Source organism: Anas platyrhynchos, chromosome 4 (genome assembly GCF_047663525.1).
Source record: "Anas platyrhynchos isolate ZD024472 breed Pekin duck chromosome 4, IASCAAS_PekinDuck_T2T, whole genome shotgun sequence".
In the NCBI taxonomy this organism is placed as follows: Eukaryota; Metazoa; Chordata; class Aves; order Anseriformes; family Anatidae; genus Anas; species Anas platyrhynchos.
Window position 1 is genome coordinate 43,762,037 of NC_092590.1, and position 18,202 is coordinate 43,780,238.

The following is an 18,202-nucleotide window of genomic DNA, read 5'->3' on the forward strand; positions in this document are numbered from 1 at the left end:
ACAAGGCTCCACACAGTGACTCTGTAATTACTGTTTCAGGCTCTGCATATCAGATCTCTAGCATACTGTGCTCGATTCACCAAAAATAAAAAAGGAAGAATTAGCTGATGTAAGTAGGAATAAATTATCTGAAACAAATAATCTTTGAGAACTCACAAAACCAGAATTATTCTAAAACGATCAGTTACACTTCTTTCACTAAGGTTTAGAAATAATGGGTAAACTCAGCAATTTATTTAAAAACTCACTAAATCCTTATCCAGTAGAGCAGATTGCTACCACTTCTTCTTCTAGAAAGCTACAACAACACAATAAAATAACCTAAAAAGGAGCAATAGAGCATAAGAGAATAGTCTTCTCTCTAGTATTCTGCATGAAACCAGAACACTTCAGTGTGCAAAATATACACACTTCAAGACAGGAGAAAGCTTCTGTCCAAAGCTTCAATTTGGGCTGGACAAGCAGGCAGCACTGTCAGTTATTTCACAACAGTGGGGGGACAAACAGCAGAAACAGATAGCAGGTCCAACTAGACCTGCGTACCTCAAGTCCATAAATCGCTTCTGTATTTGGTTTTCTCTTTTGATTTTCACTGCCATCTGGTACGTTAATTCTACATTCCCACTTACTCCCCACTGTTGTTGTCAGCCTACCCATGCTTTACAGTTTGCCTATTCATCAGGAACATTTTCATTATGCTACTCCTTGACAATAAAATAAAATCCTAAAAAGTAAAGATTTTATTATTTTGTTATTTATTATTTTTAATCATCTGTGAAATGCAAATAACTTCTCTAAGTCTTTTGTGAATGGACATTACACTGATCTCTCCTGCTGGTGAACAGCTCTAACAACTGAGTTGCCAACAATCTCCACTCATCTGGTTTTGTATGTTTGTTGGCCAACCCTGTTGAAGGGCAATCTCAATCTCATACATAAGCCTACCTCCGACAAAGGTTACAGCAGACAAGACAAATTAATGCTGCAAATGTTTCAATCAAACTGATTGCTTTCACCGTCTTTAAAATGAAAATTAACTATGAAGACTGAATAAGAAGTCAAGCAGTTGTGCTATGAGGAATCATTTCTCTGTATAAATAACAGGCAGAATATGGCTCATGTGTGCATACATCAATAACCCATGGGTGGACTGGCTGGATCCACAACACTACCCAGCATTGTTTATTGAATCGTGCAAACTTTGTTCAGTTGCCCTATTTCAGAAAGTTACATGGAATTCCTTCAGGTTTTTACCCCTATTAATATTCATCTTCAAGAATGATGTCTTTAAATACCAATAACTGTCCCGCTTCATCCATAATTTATGAACCTCTTCTTAACACAAAATCCATAGGTATCACTTGCTGCCCCTTGACTCCAAAAATTAAAGCCAGACAAAGCTGTAGTGAACAGCACAGGAATATAACTGTCATTTTCTGTAATCTCAAAGAAACCTACAGTTTAGATAAAGTTCATATTTGTTTCACATCTAAGACAAAAAGCTATTAAAGGTACCCTGTGGCTTCAAATCCATTTTGTTTATTTTATTTACATTTTAACAATGTTTGACAAGGTAAACCTCTTAAGAAATTTTGTATCATTTGTGAGAAATGGTGCTGAATGTTAAGAAAGCAAGTATTCTGAGCCATTACAAACAATTCCCTCAAAGGATATTTTTTTTAATTACAGCTGTCAATCAAAACATGACTTTGTTCATCGGTATTCAAAGACTAGCTTTCAAAAGGAAAAGTGATGTTAAAAAATTTTAAAAGCTTTATTCAAATAAAGATACGCAAAACACTAGATAATCAGAAATGTTTCAGAGAAAAAGATGCAGGTCAAGTCTATAAACCAGGCTGAGAAATTTTTGAAGCATTTGCTAATATGCATTCAGGTTACCTACAAATTAAGAGACATTGTGCCAGCTGGTATCTTCCAAATCTAAACAGCAAATTTAGTCCACTGCATAATGTAGAAAACAATATTAATTACATGTTAATAATAATTTTGAAAGACAAGGAAAGATATAAAACATAAATGAATAAGCCTCCACAATTCTAAAACCACCACGCAAGTATAAGACTGCATATTTGTATTCACCTTTTTTTAAATAATAGCACAAAAATATAGTAATACTTATGCCTGGTTGAATGGAAGAAACTCACTACAGACTGAACTTTGCAAAGATTCAAAGTGTATTTTCCCAAAAAGCTTCATAAGGTCACATCTGCACAGCAGCACAAAGGCATGCAGCACAAAGATCCCTGAACTGACTAAGACCTGAACAAGTCATTCTGCACTTTCCAGCCCAAAAAACACTATTGTTGTTCTTACAACACTGAACAGCAGCCTGTAACAATAGCCCTACCACCTGGCCGCATGCTAACAAAGACAGAGATCCCGACCTGAAATGGCCTTTACTCAGCCCAGAGTTTTCCTATCTGCAAACCTCAGCACTTCCAGTTTCAAAGTCAGCATGAGCAGAAGCACAAGTGCCTACATGGCAAGGTAGATGTTCTCAGAGCAGGAGAGCCTCCAAGTCTGGTGGTGATGCTGGCAAACCATGCACTGGGGGGACTTCCTGGCTGATAGAGAGAGGGATGAACCATAAGGAGGCAGCTACACCAAGGCAAACTAGTGGACAAGTCTTGTTAGTGGAAGCACAAGTGCAGAAACAGTTTGTTATATGCCCACATACATGTAGCTTACTCTAAAAGGTACCAATATTTGTGCCCATGCAACACAATTACTGTTGTCATTAAAAAAAAAAAAATACTGTAGATCAAGAATAGAGTAATTTAACGCCAAACTGTTCGCTTCAGCTGGTTCTGTTACTATTTTAATAGTAATTCCTACCAGAGCACCAGATAGCCATGTTTTTCTACAATTTCACCATTCTAATATAAAATCATACCAATTTAAGTCCTCCATCACAGGTATCATATAGTCTAGATTTCACTTTCAGCAGTAGTTAACACAGAAATCAATATATAAGTTCCAAATGTACGCATGCTTAAAATAAGCCTAGTCAGTGAAACTGTCAGGAAAAACAGTTTAATACAACATTAAAGGGGTAAAAATTCAGGCAAAGCAGATGTCTTGTACTGGTACAATGAGTCTTCTAAACTTTTGATGGTCTATTGACAATAATTTGTTTGGCCTGCTCTGTTTTTACAAATAGATATATGCATAGAAACATTATACACATACATACCACCTGCTTCTCATTTTAAAAAGCACTCAGGATCTGAAATCCTGGTGCAAAGAGACTTGGTAATTGTAGCCAGCTGACCAAGACAACAGGTCATTCTGTAATTCTAGTGCCATGAATTAGGTTTGGGGTATTATATGCAACTGGTCTATAACTAGGCTTGCTAAAAAGGTAGGTTTAAATTTTACATTAAGACTTTAATTTGTAACAAAGAGTGGCTGAATGATGTATCTACAGATTCTTTGCTCAGCCTTCAATCCTTTTAGAAGGTATTGTTTTTGCAGATCATGCAACTGCGGAGTGAGTTTCACCATTACAATGGCCAATTTTTTGTGTTGTTAGATAGGAGTTCACTATTCTTGGCGGGGCCAGGAAGGGAACCAGTAAAACCACTGTATTGGACTTTCGGAGGGCTGACTTTGGGCTGCTCAGGACACTAGTTGGTGGAGTCCCATGGGAGGCGGTTCTGAAGGGCAGAGGGGTCCAGAAAGGCTGGGCGCTCTTTAAGAGGCAAATCCTAATGGCGCAGGAGCGGTCTGTCCCCATGTGCCCAAAGATGAGCCAGCGGGGAAGAAGACCAGCCTGGCTCAACAGAGAATTGTGGCTTGAGCTTAGGAGAAAAAAGAGGGTTTATAATCTTTGGAAAATTGGGCAGGCCACTAAGGAGGACTATAAGGATGTAGCGAGGCTGTGCAGGGACAAGATTAGGAAGGCCAAAGCTCATCTGGAGCTCAATCTGGCTACTGCTGTTAAAGATAACAAAAAACGCTTTTATAAATACATCAACACAAAAAGGAGGACTAGGGAGAATCTCCATCCTTTACTGGATGCGGGGGGAAACTTAGTTACAAGAGATGAGGAAAAGGCGGAGGTGCTTAATTCCTTCTTTGCCTCAGTCTTTAGCGGCAAAACCGGTTGCTCTCTGGATACCCAGTACCCAGAACTGGTGGAAGGGGACGGGGAGCAGGATGTGGCCCTCACCATCCACGAAGAACTGGTTGGTGACCTGCTACAGCACTTGGATGTCCACAAATCGATGGGGCCGGATGGGATCCACCCAAGGGTACTGAGAGAACTGGCAGAGGTGCTGGCCAAGCCCCTATCCATCATTTATCAGCAGTCCTGGCTATCGGGGGAGGTCCCAGCTGACTGGCGACTAGCAAATGTGACGCCCATCTACAAGAAGGGCCGGAGGGCAGACCCGGGGAACTACAGGCCAGTCAGTTTGACCTCAGTACCAGGGAAGCTCATGGAGCAGATCCTCTTGGGAGTCATCATGCGGCACTTGAAGGGCAAGCAGGCGATCAGGCCCAGCCAGCATGGGTTTATGGAAGGCAGGTCCTGCTTGACGAACCTGATCTCCTTCTACGACAAAGTGACGCGCTGGGTGGATGAGGGAAAGGCTGTGGATGTGGTCTACCTTGACTTCAGCAAGGCTTTTGACACCGTCTCCCACAGCATTCTCCTCAAGAAACTGGCTGCTCTTGGCTTGGACTGGCGCACGCTTCGTTGGGTGAGAAACTGGCTGGATAGCCGGGCCCAAAGAGTTGTGGTGAATGGAGCCAAGTCCAGTTGGAGGCCAGTCACTAGTGGCGTCCCCCAGGGCTCGGTGCTGGGGCCGGTCCTCTTTAACATCTTCATCAATGATCTGGATGATGGCATTGAGTGCACCCTCAGTAAGTTTGCAGATGACACCAAGCTAGGTGCGTGTGTCAATCTGCTCGAGGGTAGGAAGGCTCTGCAGGAGGATCTGGATAGGCTGCACCGATGGGCTGAGGTCAACTGCATGAAGTTCAACAAGGCCAAGTGCCGGGTCCTGCACCTGGGGCGCAATAACTCCAAGCAGAACTACAGGCTGGGAGAGGAATGGTTGGAGAGCTGCCAGGCAGAGAAGGACCTGAGAGTGATGGTGGACAGTCGGCTGAATATGAGCCAGCAGTGTGCTCAGGTGGCCAAGAAGGCCAACGGCATCCTGGCTTGTATCAGAAACACTGTGACCAGCAGGGCTAGGGAGGTGATCGTCCCCCTGTACTCGGCTCTGGTGAGGCCGCACCTCGAGTACTGTGTTCAGTTTTGGGCCCCTCGCTACAAGAAGGACATCGAGGTGCTTGAGCGGGTCCAAAGAAGGGCGACGAAGCTGGTGAGGGGCCTGGAGAGCAAGTCCTATGAGGAGCGGCTGAAGGAGCTGGGCTTGTTCAGCCTGGAGAAGAGGAGGCTCAGGGGTGACCTTATTGCTCTGTATAAGTACATTAAAGGAGGCTGTAGAGAGGTGGGGGTTGGCCTGTTCTCCCATGTGCCTGGTGACAGGACGAGGGGGAATGGGCTAAAGTTATGCCAGGGGAGTTTTAGGTTAGATGTTAGGAAGAATTTCTTTACTGAAAGGGTTGTTAGGCACTGGAACGGGCTGCCCAGGGAGGTGGTGGAGTCACCATCCCTGGAAGTCTTCAAAAGACATTTAGATGTAGAGCTTAGGGATATGGTTTAGTGAGGACTGTTAGTGTTAGGTTAGAGGTTGGACTCGATGATCTTGAGGTCTCTTCCAACCTAGAAATTCTGTGAAATTCTGTGAAATTTAGGCTATCAAATGTAAATAAAGTCCTGTTACTCTGAAATTTTCTCAGTGTCTCCCCAAAGGCAATCCACAATGACTTCTTTCTCAAAGGATTAAATGTAACATTTTTCAATCTCCCTCAAAACATGTTTTTTTTCTGCTTCAGAGATATAACAGTCCACCTGACTGAGCTGTCAGAAAGGGATACTCTGGAGCTCACAGTGAACCAGGACAGATTACAACCTGGAAGGCTATCTGTACACACATGCACAGAAAGCCAACCAAATTGTTCCAGTAAAACTTACACGAAGTCAATTTGTATGATGAACAGTGATACCATATCCTGTAATATGATTAGGATCAATCTGATGGGTTCCTTTAAAATGAAAAGCAATATTTAAGGGAGTGAGTCTACCACACAATGCTAGTATGTTTAAACTATCAAGTATTTCATGGCTGGTATGCTTTAAGTATATTAACAAACATAGCGCATCCTGTCTGATTTTCTTCTTGACATTAGCTAAAGCTGAAAGAAATATAAAAAAATAAATAAAAAAAATAAAAAAAAAAAGAAGAAAAAAGAAACCTCTATGCTATATTTGGCAGTTATGCTAGCAGTAGGCTCCATAGCCCCACACCAGGAACCACAGACAAGCTTTCACCTATATCATGGAAACATCAGCATATTTTCAGAGCTACGTTATGTTGACAGGAGCATGCACAAATCCACAAGCTGCCATACACCCCAAAAGCAGACCTCCAGAGCCATACGGACAAACTCAAATATAAAGTAAACACACACCAGCCCCACAAAATACCAGGCAGCTTTGCCTCTTGCGGCTGCTCTGACCACGCAGATCTAAGTGTCACCCAAACACTTCAAAGTGGCTCCTGTGAACAGGATGGGCAGAGGCAGCATTCATAGAGGTCTCCTTCACTGTCTCAGTAGCAGACATAACCATCCACATCAGGGTTACTCTCTGTACTTCCCTCCTAGACACTGGCCCTCAGTCAGGAGGCCATCAGCTATCCTTCAGAAGCTCAAGAAGGTGACCATCATCTTTCACAAAACAAGGACAAGTGTTGGTGTTACCAAGGTGTCAACATGCAACCAAGCTGTGACTTCTGCTTCTAGCGGCTACATATTGCTCAGTAAAAGTCTAGACAGCACACACAAAATGAATTATGTTATTCATGTTGGTAGACTGAGGTACTTCTCAGTGGCTATCTTGGATAGAAAGTATTTTTTTCCTCATATGGTAAGAGCATTTATGTTGCCAGTATCAACAAGTATGCAAGTTTCTAGTTTCATTCCTGTTCACTGAAATTCTGGTTTGAACAATATCTACTGTTTGCAGCCAGAAGTAAAATTAGAAAACAGACGGGAGCTGGATCAGCTCATCAATACACACACCACTAGTGCAGAGGGATGAATTTTGGAGCTCTAGTAACTCTTCACATGACTTTGTTCCTAATTTTAATATGCATATTCTATGGTGCATGGAAAAGTGCATCTGTAGGGGTACAGATATTTGTTTTCCCTTTTCTGGTCTACATTTTCTTTTCCAATCCCTTCTACTTCTAACTAAGAAAATAACTCCTTTTCTTTTCCTGTTATTCTTTGCTGCACGTTTTCCACTTGGAATATTTTTCAATTTTTTGTTTAACTTCACACCACAAAAATAAATAAATATAGATATAGATATAGATATAGATATAAACGCTTTCTTCTACAATTGTCAAATAAACCTTATTATAGCAGGTACAAAGTGCTATCTGCAGAACTGCTTTGTTTCCACTCTGTTTCACAGTCTAGAATATACTTAAGTTTCCTTCTACTTTGGTAAATTGATTTTTGTACAGTATGAGGGGATGTGTTCTTCTTCCTACTATAGATTTAAAGAAATACTACACATCACCTTACACTGAGTAAAAATCAATTTTCTACCTGTAGGTGATTAAACTTTCTCAGCCCTGCTGAGAAAGCATAGCTCATCAGGTTTAAGTTCATAAAATGGTTCATTTCACTAACAGCAAAAATAAAAGCACTAATATATTTAAACACATCACATGTTACAGAGTTGTTCCTTTCCAAAGGTTACCTGTAGTTTTATCTATCATATTTAATATTAAGCTTCCTCCTCCTCCTTCTTGTAAGCTCAGTTGTTATCAAGAGACTTTGTTCCTGGTAAAACCCCAAAACACACTGCATCTGAAAAATGCAAAGCAGTTCCTCTCTCCCTTTCTCCTAGTGATAAAGGGCATCCTATAAATGAGCTGCATTAAAAGCTCAGATCTGAATCTGAGTACAACAGAAAGCCAGCTGTTAAGATTTGGCTGTAGACTGCTGCAAAATTACCTCGTTTGCAAAGCTTGCTATGAGGTGAGGCAGATAAATGGTAACACCACGAACTAGGAAAAGGCAAAAAGCTTTATTCTTCATATGTTTGGGTCTGACTTAAAATTTCATATTGAATATGCAACTTTGAACATATATTCATAAACATTCACTCCAAGCAGATCTGCACATGCAGCATTTTAATATGGGGAAAGCAGCAGTAAGCTATTTCCCTGCATGATGGTATAGAAACAAATTGTTTAATATTTGAGTGTTAGTAAAAGAAATGGCCGGGAAAAAAAAAAAAAAAAAAAAAAAGGCTCACTTCTGGCAAAGGATGGATTTCTAGTCAAATGAGAAAAACTTTTCCCTGTCAGTCAATCAATCAGTGCGTAGTTTATTTTAAGCTGGTGATAATATGGCTGTGGAGATTAGAAAGCTAGTGAGCTACAAAGAAGATCAAATTAATTTTACTCAAATGAAAAAAATAAAAACCGTCAACAAGCAAGCACAAAATTTAACCCTCTCTGTCAAGTTCAGAATGGAACAACTACACAGAAACATTATCTAATGTCTACGTCAATAAGTGGAAACAAATGAGCCAGCTGAAAAGCAGGAATTATGTGCCACACATCTGAGGTGGAGGAGTTGATTATCATGATTTCTTTCGCTATTTGACTAATTAAAAGAACTGTGAAAACTCAACATGAACAGAAAAAAATACTGCATAGACAGTCTCAGGCAGAATTTTCAAATTTTGGTCCTTAAGTTAGCTGCTGAGATGTACATTGAACACTTTAAGCATAGCACCCTCATTTCCAAATCAGGTAGGTACCCACAAAGCGTACAGCTGCAATAAAAGGTGTGAGCCCAATCCCCCGAAAACAAAACAATTCTGATTCATATTCCTAAATTTGAGCTTTATGTCCAGCACTCATTCGACAAATTTGGTCCTCATTCATTTCCTAGCAAAAAAGCAACACATCATATAGGAACCAGTTAATAACATCCTTTGCAGTCTGTAAGGGAGATACAATGCAGTCTGTAAGGGAGATGCAAAGATGATTTAGGAGCTTGCAGTACCTCCCCACACATCCTTCAGGTGTGTGGGCACCAGCTTTAAGGCACCCAAAAGTTGATGATGGAGAGAAGCGCAAAAGAGGAAATAAAAATTTGGGGTACTTCCTTCCTCCTCTTCCTTGAAGAACTGGCTAAAAATTTATTTCAGTTTTCCATTAAAAATGTGCTATATTTTTGATCAGCTATATCTTCATCAATATTGATAAAAAAAAAAAATAAAAAAATCATTTCATTCCACAAGAGAGGATCATAGCTAAAATGAGACAAAGATTATTTTAAATGGTGGCACAAACCCCAAAAGAAAACATGCCTTTCAAATAAGAGCAGCAGCTTTTAATTTCTGAATTGTTCAGCCAAGCATACACATTCTTGTCTGATGAAGAAGAATATAATTACCTAGGGGCATGTCAAAAATAACTGTTGCTTTTCCCTTCCTGTCCTTTCTTGGGAGAGGAGAGATTGGTGAGCCAATCAAGAAATTGAAACTGACATTTCACAAACTGATAGTCATGTTACTATTTATTTATTTTTTTGTTTGCCTATTTAGAGTGAGTACAGCTATCAGGCATATACACAAAGAATGTGACACAGCCTCCAGCAGTATCTGAACTAATGCTTAAGAAAATTAATTCCTTGAAAAATAAAACAAGAAATCTCAGGAGGTCATTGTGCTGTCTTGCATCATCTGTAGTAAAATGAATGCCTTCAGTTCTGATATAAACTATTTCAGCCACCTAACTTTCATTTTTAAGACATATCATATTCACTAGTTAAGAAAGTTCAAGTTCATCCTGATTTGAAATAGACTGGTTAAGGGAAATGCAACAGGCTTGTTTATTTCTTTTCTTACTTAACTTTCACCCGTTATCAGCAAAACTATTTTGTACTCCTTCCTCACTGTAGAACAGGATGTTCACACAACTTCTTTTAAATAAAACATTTCCAAAAGGATTAGTATTTCTCTTATTGATCCAGGATAACATACTGCAACAAAAACAGATTTTGGATGGCCTAAATATTCATCTCCACACTCCATTTTTATGTTCTGTTGTTTTTCTTGTACATTAATTTTTTATTATTTTATTTTATTTTTTTTACAGACAAGGACCCTAATTCAGTGGTCAGCTCCAGAGTTCCAGAACTCTTGCCCACTCTATGCTTCATATTTAAATAAGTTACTTTATATTATACTATTAAAACAGCTGAAAGCCTGGTTACAACTTACATTAGTTGAATTTCCAGAACGGTTCATTTAAAGAACAAATTTGTAAGCACAACAGCCTTGTCCTACAAAACCGTGAAATATGAAGAAGTGTTTGCACAACTAAATTTTAATCCTTGACACTAAGCCTCAGCATACATGTGTTAATACTTCCATTATAAAGACTATCTATCAAGACACCAAGGATCTGAAGTAAATATTGCTGTTTTTCTGTTACAAATTACATCTTCCCCAGGGCTACCGCAAGATTTTCCAAGAATTATTGAGAACCTTTTCAGTATCCAAGATATAGGATTATTGGCAGTTACACTGTAGTATGTTCTAGAAAGGATGGTTTCCCAAGTTTTGCTCTAATGTATTCTGCTACACAGAGAGATGAGGGGTGGGGGTACCAATGAGTATTTATAAAGTTCTTCCTTTGATATTAATAAAAGTTCAAGTAGAAAACCAATTTCTTTTAAAAAGTTATCATGAATGAAACACTATTTATAAACCATTCCAGAGAAATTCAGAAGTTCTAGAAGTGTTGGCCATAGCCTGTCCCATTGGTTGAGGTCCACAGAGAATTGTTTGATCAGTTTGAGCTCATACACTGGTTCGTTTCCATATGCGTATTTTATTTTACTTCAAAATGAGGACCACCCTGATAACTAGTCCCTTCCAGCTCCTTTGAGTTTTCAAAACCATTCTAAAAATAAGCTATCCAAAAGGTGATACTTCTGTGTCCTCAAATACTTTTAAAGTCCCTTTGAAATTTAATAGAAAATGAGCGCATATTTCTAGTAAGTATATAGCACTTCCTTATGCATGAGTCATCAAATCTTACTAACAGTGGCCTTTAAGGTAATAATTCTCAGAAGACAGTCTCTGGACTTTCTTAATTATTGAAAATAAAAAAAATAAAAAAAAAAATACAGACCTTTATTTATGACTGACAAAAGACTCTTGTCTCTGAAGCTGAAAGTTAAAATTAATTTTCTTAAATATAAATTGTGCCTTGATAGTTATATAAATACTTCCTTTACCTTTTAATAATTCCTACAAATAGTAAATGGATGTGACATTAACACACTTGCTATATTAAGCAGAAGTCATATTGGTAATTCCCAAAATAAGTGAAAATTTATTAAAGATTCCTATGATGATGAACAAAACTACTACACTTGTTAAGACAGTATATATCCTGAGTTCTGAAGGAACAGGCAAGATTTACTTGATTTAGAAGCAACACTACAGCAATAGTAACAGTCCAACAAAACCTTTTCTGGGCAAAGTGTTCTGAAGGTATGAAGAGTTTTGGGTGCTTAAAGAAAGCAACTTCTAATATCACAACCTCAGGCAGTTTCAGAACCCCCCACTCTTATGATACAGAATATTCTTCAATAGGATGTGTAACATGGGAATACTCTAGCTTGCTTCAAACAATTACTTTGACCTAGTCATTGGTGTGATATAGGCTTTCTGGAAAGAACAGAAGACTGCTTCTCCCCACTCCGCAGCCCTTAAAAAAATGCATTTCCTCCATTAGCAACCTCTGAAATAATGCCTGAGTGGCACAGAACTGTGCATACACACACTTTTTTTTAGTACCATTTAGATGAGCTGAGTTGCTCTTAGCACTCTAATCATGGCAATGTAGAATTTATTTTGAGAAAACCTTATTGTAATTAATGCTGAATCCATAGTTCATGGCATGAGATCCATCCTTCTCTCAAGTGGAAAAGCTTTGCATTTTTCTTAGTTTCCAACTCTGTTCTCAAAATAAAAGGCTAAAAAGAAAAGGGATGTCTTATTGCAACTCCTTCCTAAAAAAAAAAAAAATAATAATAAAAAAGTGTGTCATTCTTTGACCAACAACTCTCAGCATTTCATAGGATATTTACAATATCACTAACAAAAGCTGAATGGCTTCTGTGCCACAAAAATCTCTGTAGCCTACAGTCATGCACTTCACATACGTACAGTCACCCATATACATCTTTCTCAAAACAAAGTGATATTAAAAAAAATAGAACTAGATGGAAGTTGCATGTAATGACAGTTCATTTTAGGTATCTCATTAATTTTGGTCAGACTGAAGCAAGTTAGATGACCTCTAATGTATGAGCATAATGTAACTAACTTCATAATAAAATTGTTCATAAAAATCATCAATTAAAATGCAAGAACACTTGCATTAAAAGCTTACAGACTCTGCCAACAAGTACGAAATTTTATCCTGATTTTATGAAATATATGGCCAGTAGTACACAACAGCAAAGAATCAGCCTCTCGTTTCTCTCGTTCCTGAAATATTACTGTCATATTCCAGTTCATTGTAACGATATTTAAACCTTACAAATATTATATTAAGTGCTTTGGTTTCTACCAGTAGAAATGGAAAAGCAGTTTGCTTTCGTGTTTTGTTAAAAACAAGTCACACAGAATTTTCATCACATTCCTTCTGACACAAATTCAAAATGCTCATGTAACTCAACAGTTAATATTTGCTTTGTGTTTCAAAAATCTGATTTACTGAGATGTTTCTAAACATAGTAAATAATTGAAGAAACTGCAAAGTCTGCATGTGGAAAGGTTCACAAGAACCTTGAAAATTCTTTTGTTGCATTATTTAGAACGGTTATAAATGTCAGGTTACTGTTCATAAAGGTACGTCTGTTTAGAATGGCATTTGCAGAATAATGTTTGCAAAAGTTCATATGAGTATTCCTGTCAGTGCTACTGGCAAAGATTTCTTTTCTTTTTTTCTTCAAATAAATTCTTTACCATCACTGGTTGCTTTAAAGGAGATGCTTCATCTTTGCAGTTTTCAGCTGTATGTGTCCTATGGAAGGTCAAAACATTTCCTAATACTGTAACTTATTGTCATTTTTGCAATAGGTCTAATCAAGTAACAGGATTCTCCATTGCACTTTATCCTACACAATTCTGATTAGAATAAGAGGCCTCTACTCTAAGGGGTTTCAACTCAAAATGTAAGAAAAGAAGATGAAGATAGAGAGCAATAAAAGCAAATAAAAGAATTTGTCAGGAAGTATCCAAAAGCCCCAAGGAAGATTTTATTTAATTAAAAGCACTGAACATATGGAGTACGGTAAGTCATAACAAGCACTCTGGGCATTAGGTTCAAAGCGGCTGTCCAATCTTCTGTTTTCACCATGAACTTTTTTTTTTAGTGACAGAAATTGTTATTGCCTATCTGATTTTCACCTAGTAATTACAATCATAGAAACAAACCTGAGTTGTTCAAAGTGCCATCTCGACCATTATTTTGAAGTGTAGAAAAGATTCTCCAGGAGAGAAAAGTAGAGAATCTACAGGAGTTGAACACTTAACAAAACTACTTAACAAAACTACCTGCTCTTTTCAGAGATGCTGTACATACTGTTCAAGGCATTTGAACTTCTTATGACACATATTTGTTGTTCAAGGGCAATTACTCAGAACATAGTAAAACATGCTCTCATGGCATCTGATCAGATCAAATTAAGTGAAAAATCTGACTCCCAGGCTTACATCAGGCTAGCCAAGATCATGCCTAGAAAGAATTCATTAAGGAATAAGACACTGAAAAAATAAGCAGCTATAACACATCATTGACTGCTTTCTCATATTCTTCAGCACCACGTCTCTTGCAGGCCTACTGAAATGACAAAGCATGAAGTAATAATAGTCAAGGTAACTGCAAGCATGTGGTGTTTCATACAGATCTTTTCCAAGTTTACTCTCATTGGACCTAAAGGATGGGTTCAACTATTTACTAGAGAACAATATTGTATACAGCACAAGAACAGGAAATAACATTTCATTGGATATGCCACAGAAGCAACAGATTTTTCTTTAAACATCTACACACGAAAATATGACAAATACTTGAAGTGTTGAAGCTGTACCCTAAAATATGTTGGAACAAGAGCACCCTATAGACATTTCAAGCAAGGCGCTCACTGTGATTGTTGTGATCTACAAGAACCTTGCTCCACCATCCTCCCTTTCTCAGTGAAGATGTGCCTCCAAGCTTTGGCACAGCCTACATATTTAAGAGGAAGACAGACAATATGAAAGGTATCTGTGAATCTGGTGGTTTCAAGATTGATGATCTAATCATCCAACACTGGCAACACTGCAAGTTCTTACACAAGTCCTGTAATACAACTTCCTTTTCCTACTAGGAAACTATGTGTTTTTCCACTGCGCAATATAGAACTGTTTCATACATATAACATTAAAGAATAAATGATAACCATACAAAAAAGTTAGTCGTTTCGAACCTTTGCATATAAAATATTAATATGACTTAGAACTTAAGACACTGCTTAGTTACTACACTATTTTAAAATATGGTTGATTCACAAATGAAGAAAAACTGTCAGATAGTGGTCACTGGAAATACTTCTAATCCTAAAATTTGATTTCATTCTGAAGTAAACAAAATAGATATTCTGAAACCTTACTTTTTTCCCCGTGCTAGAGGTACATATGAAAACCTAGTTCTCAAATTCAATTTCAAATTTTATGTTTTTCTTTTGTTCTGTTTTTACTACAAAAGTACATTTCTTCAAGATCTTTCCTTTTAATTTCTTCTATTTCAATAAGGTCTGTTGTCACATAAAGCTGCTGGAAGCAGCTTTTTTTTTTTTCTTATTTGTCAGAGTGTTTTCTGTTTATATTTCTTTACTGCAACAAAGCAAACTATGTTTAAGTAGCATTTTTCTTCATATGATCTGATAAAAAAAATCTCCTGATAATAGCTTTTCCAAGGGAAAAATTCTTTGCCGTGTAACTCCATATTCATACAGAGAACACAAGACAGATGGCCTAGTAAACACTTTTCATAAAATACCCTAGTTCTGTTTGCTTTAATAAGTGAAATAAGAATTACATAAATAACAAAGGGAAACTAGAAATTTTTGAAAAGGTTAACCACCTTTTAGCCTGACTTAATCCATGACTTCTCAGCCAACAAAGTCTGAAAGTGTGATTTATCCATGTGATATGTATGTTGCACTATAAAACACAAAATGTTATCTATTGAAAGCCACTGAAGAAGTAGTGAAGCTCCTAAAAGCAAAATTATTGTCAGTAGTAAATATGAGACATGAGGTATGGCAAATAAAATTCATTAAGCCAAGTTCTAAGCTACCAATATTGTATATACTCTAGAAATTTGCAAGTTTCAGCAAATGCAGTCTAATAACAGTTCTGCTCCAGAAGTCTGAGCAAGGCTTAAGAAGTTAATAAAAACATGAAATAGTGTATGCAGAAAGTGAATAAAAGCCTTGTTTCCAGCCAGACCCTTGGGTACTTGACAAGAATCACAGCAAAATATCTTGTTAGAGTTCACAGTAAATATTTAGGGCTTACTTCAGCAATGTAAAGCACCTTCATATGTATATGAAATGAAGTGTTCCAAACGTATGCTGACCAGAATCCAATGCATAACACTAAGGATGTTTTAATCTTGTACGCCACAAAAGTATCTCAATGCCCATATTAAGCTTCACCAGCTTCAGAGTTCCCCATAAAGCCCAAGGCAGGCCCATGATGTTCCTTCAGGGTACTGTTGTGCATCTGAGAAAATACACTTCTATAAGCTTATGAATCATCTGCATTATGATTTTCACAGTCTTTATAAGACTCAACGTTTCATACCATTTACAATGCAGAATCACAGAATCGTCTAGGTCGCAAGAGACCTCCAAGATCACCTAGTCCAACCTCTGACCTAACACTAACAAGTCCTCCACTAAACCATATCCCTAAGCTCTACATTTAAACGTCTTTTAAAGACCTCCAGGGATGGTGACTCCACCACTATCCTGGGCAGCCTGTTCGAATGCCACACAGCCCTCTCAGTAAAGAAGTTCTTCCTAAGATCCAACCTAACCCCCCTACCCCCAGCGCAACTTTAGCCCGTTCCCCCTCATCCTGTCACCAGGCACATGGGAGAACAGACCAACCCCCACCTCTCTACAGCCTCCTTTAACATACTTATAAAGAGCGACAAGGTCACCCCGAGCCTCCTTTTCTCCAGGCTGAACAATCCCAGCTCTCTAAGCCGCTCCTTGTAGGACTTGTTCTCCAGACCCCTTACCAGCTTTATCACCCTTCTCTGGACTCTTTCAAGCACCTCCATGTCCTTCTTGTAGCGAGGGGCCCAAAACTGAACACAGTACTCAAGGTGCGGCCTCACCAGAGCCGAGTACAGGGGGACAATCACTTCCCTAGACCTGCTGGCCACACTGCTTCTTATGCAAGCCAGGATGCTGTTGGCCTTCTTGGCCACCTGAGCACACTGCTGGCTCATTTTCAGCTGACCAGTACTCCCACGTCCTTCTCTGCCAGGGAGCTTTCCAACCACTCATCTCCCAGCCTGTAGCTCTGCTTGGGGTTGTTGTGCCACAGGTAAAAACAAAACACTACGAAACAGTATTATCTATTACAAAAGATATGCAAAACGCTATTATCTATTGTAACACCAAGAATCAATGTAAAAAAAAAAATCCTATAACAACATAGGTTTACTTTCTATACTGAGTACATCTCAATAAAAAAATCTATTTCATAAAATGTACTTACAAAAAAAATATATAATTTCCTTACCAGAGATGATCGTGGACAATCTACTTGACTGACAGAACTAGATTAGAGTCATTTAAGTGAAGCATCCAAAGAAGGGAGAAAGATTTAGAAAGATTCCTTGATGCAGAAGGAATTCTCCAAGATGTAGAAGGAATTGATATAGAAGGAATTCTCCAAGCATTGATGGATTTCAAACAAATAAATTAAAAAGAATAACTCAATTAATGGAAAATAAATATAGGGAGGCATTAGCTGTTCCGAATCTGTTTATTTTGTCTCATCTGAGAAAACAATAGAGAAGCATGACGATACTGCTCACCTTCAAATGCTAGTCCCAGTAGACTATTCTAGACTCAATATGGTAGAAGAAAAGCTTGTGAAAAAGTTTTGAATTCTTGGTGCCAACTTCTAAAAACATCATTTTATTCTATCTTCCAAAAGATCCATTTTCAATTGAAAATGAAATAAAACAACCACGTAGCTTTTGCTATAGAAATATTGTAAATTCTTTCTTTGTCTCTTATGTGTCATCGAAACACAAAAGTTATATTTTTGTAATTGTTCTCAGTAACGATCATCACCTATTTCAGAGTGCCCCAAAAGCACTGCTTGGTTCTTTATTTTCTGGAAACAAACTAAACATTAAACCACAAAAATTCAACTCCTCCTATAAGTCAGAGGTAGTAATAACTACCTAAAGGGCTGCATCAACAGAGGAGTGGCCAGTAGGTCAAGGGAGGTGATCATACCCCTCTACTCTGCCTTTGTGAAGCCTCACTTGGAGTGCTGTATGCGGGTCTGGGGATCCCAGCACAAGGAAGATGTATAGTTGTTAGAATGGGTCCAGAGGAGCCCTACGACATAGGACCAGAGTACCTATACCAGGAAATCATGTTTACCATGTTTTCTTAGCTTTGTATTTTTATGTTTAAACTACTCATTGCTAAAACTGGAGAAATAGAGACCTCTCATCTCAGCATTGCTCCAAAAGGTCTAGGAAACTGAAATTTCAGTTGAATCAAAAACTTTAGAGGTAACTTGCTATGAACTAAAAAGAAAGCATTTGGGGTTTTCTGCTCTGCTCTCTGGTTTCATTACCCCTACTGCTTTGGATTCTAAAGAGGAGAGGAGAGAAGTCCTTGCTGTCCTCATTTCACCCACCATCTTTAATTTTGTCAGTGACTTTAATTATATTTCTTCTCATAAGGTTGTCTTGCC

General features: G+C 38.3%; 1 long non-coding RNA gene across 4 annotated transcripts in view; it reads right to left on the bottom strand.

The window, feature by feature from the left end:
• Positions 1 to 18,202, bottom strand: part of LOC106016307 (uncharacterized) — a 340,332-nt gene that overhangs the window by 207,636 nt on the left and 114,494 nt on the right. The gene's annotated exons all lie outside the window — the stretch shown is intronic.